A 2,751-nucleotide genomic window follows, 5' to 3' on the forward strand; every position below is an offset into this window, starting at 1 on the left:
CTGCTGCTCTGTACAATTCTTCCGGAATTACAACAGGGGGCTGGGAGGTTTTTGGCAGAGGGAGGGAACTATTGGCGTGAGGGAGTGGGGGGGGGGGAGGGGGCGAGAAACTGATTGGGGGTGGGAGTTTTAGGGGGTGGGATCAGAAAGAATTGTTAGGGTGGGAAATGGTTGGGAATATTGTCATTTATTTACTGTTTGGTACGTTAAATGATTAAATGTCTTGCGTTCACCTTTGCTATACCTCTGCCTGCGGCCGTTCATTCAGTTAGAAAGCCCACCTCCCCGCGCCCCCTTCAGGGCCCACCTTCAGGGCAAACTGGGCAGCAGAAAGGGCAGTGTCCCAGATCTGCCACCACCATCGGACACAGCCCTCCCCTCCAGGATCCCCTCCCCTGTAGTGGAGGAGGCTCGCTGCGATCCCAGACACAGCCATCAGTCGCCAGGTGCAGAGAGGACTGAGCCAGGCTGCACCCTGCAGTACCCAGCAGCAGGACCAGAGTCTGAGGCCTGCCTAGGTCGTGTGGCTGCGCTGCAGGCTGAGGGATGGAGAAAGCCCCATCTTGAGATTTTTTCCGTTCCTGAGGGTTCCCCCCTCCATCTTGCTCTGCTCCAGCCCCAGCCGCAGGCCGGCGTCCCCGACAGGTTGCTGTGGTTGCAGAGCTGGACTTGGCCCTTGACCTGTGCCCCTGTCCCCACCATCCACCTTGCCTTCTCACCCCTCTATATCCAGTTCACGCCCCATCTCTCTCACCTCCATGTCCCACCTATGTCCTCTCTACGTCCTCTTCCTAGTCTCCTCCATACCCCCTCCATCTTCTTTCCGAGTCCAATCTATGTCCCCCAATTCTACGGCCCCTCCATAAGCCCTCTGGGTCCCGTCTGTCTCTGCACACTAGGAATGCCATACATGGCTGCAGAGCTGCAGCACTTACACCATCAATGACTGCTGAGATGACTGACCTCCCTGCAGCCTCACTGCCAGGAACAGAACTGCTTGGAGCATGGCAGCCCCCCCAAAACAAATAAACAAAACACAACAAAACACAACAAAACAAAGAGCTTTGCTACCCAGCACAGTGAGGGAAGGAGAACACGGACCATGTCACAACCCACTGCTCCATACAGCTCCATACAGAACAAGAAAGCAGAGCAGGAAAGTGGAGAGAGTTGGCCTAAGAAGTAAAAAAAAATAAATGAGAAGAAATTGGGGAAAGTTGGGAAAAATAAAAACAGGAAAGAAAAAGAAACACAAGGCAAAGCAGAGAAAAGCCAAGCAGAGCCACGCAGAGAAGTGAAAAAGTAAAGCACGGCTGTGAAAAATAAACAAAATAAAAGTAGAAAAAAATAGGAAGGAAATAAAAAACAATGTAAAACAAAGAAAATTAAAGAAGAAAAAAAAAAAGAAAAAAAAGAAAAAAAAAAAGACCGAAAACACAGAAAACAAGCAAAAAAGCAAACAGGAAAGAAAATGGTTGCATAGCAAAGGATAACAACAATAAGAAAAGCAAAGCAAAGCATAGGAGAACACAGAAAACTTGCAGGACTGTAGCCAATAGCCCAGAGAAGAGGAGGACGCAAGGCAGAAGGCAAGGTTATGTCTGTGTGTCTGTCTGAAGGAAACTGAGCTGCAGACGTTCAGAGCGCTGCTCAGTGCAGCCATGGCACAGACAGCTGCACAGAACAGGGCTCCAGGAGCACTGACAGCTGCTGAGGCACTGCTGGGAAGGAAGGGGGAGCTGCCATTCATCCCTATGGAGAAAGTGCCAACGGAGAACCAGGAACGCCCAGCACAGATCCACCTGGAGCAGCAAAACCAGCAGAGCTCCCCGAGAGAGAAATGCTTCCTCGGCAGCTCCTGCCTGTGCTGCACTGCCGCACCCAGACATGGGCCCTGCTCTCCCTTCTCAAGCCGTGGGCTGGGAGCTGCGTCCTTCCCAGGCAGCACAGCAACTGCTCAGCACACTGCAGACCGCTCCCCCAAACCATCCTCACAGTGCCTTACCTCCTGGCAGGCTCAGGGAAGGAGCAGCCGGCGACCTGAGCCCACAGGCCCAGCCCTGCACAGCCCTGCACCCAGCACTGTCATGGCGGCGCCCGGAGCTGCCGCACAGCATCCTGGGAGTGGTAGTTCCTGCGGGGCCTGCAGCTCCCAGCAGGCCCTGCAGCTCCCAGCAGGCCCAGGCGAGGGCAGAGGGGAGCGGTGCTGTCAGCCCGGAGCTCGCCCAGAGAGCCCAATGTTCGCAGCACTTCACACCAGGCACTTGGGACTCGGCTCTTTCTGTCCAGAACGTCCCTGAGCTGCTCAGAAAGCACAACTGCGTCACCCTCGCTGCGCTGTGCAAAGGAGGCTGCCATTGCAGGCTCGGCTCTGACCTGGTCCAGCAATGCACTTCCTTGCAACTGGAGCACTGACACGCTTGCTTCTTGCAAGTAGCAATCGCCCACTGCTTTGCACACCTCTGCGCTCGTGCAAATGTGCACGACCCCAGTCTTGCACTCCCCGCCTGCACACAGACACACACACACACACACACACACACACAGACACACACGCACACGTACCACCTCGTCCTTGCACACCTTTCCTCATGCATGCACAGATCTCTGCAATGCGTGGACACACCTGTGCAGCTGCACAAATTTGTTCACCCCTGCACACCTACATGTGTGCAACCCCCCCTTGCTCACAACTCCATGCACGCTCACTCATGCATGAAGACTTGCACAGCCTTGTCAACAGCCATACAC

The sequence above is a fragment of the Excalfactoria chinensis genome, unplaced genomic scaffold (assembly GCF_039878825.1).
Source record: "Excalfactoria chinensis isolate bCotChi1 unplaced genomic scaffold, bCotChi1.hap2 Scaffold_82, whole genome shotgun sequence".
In the NCBI taxonomy this organism is placed as follows: Eukaryota; Metazoa; Chordata; class Aves; order Galliformes; family Phasianidae; genus Excalfactoria; species Excalfactoria chinensis.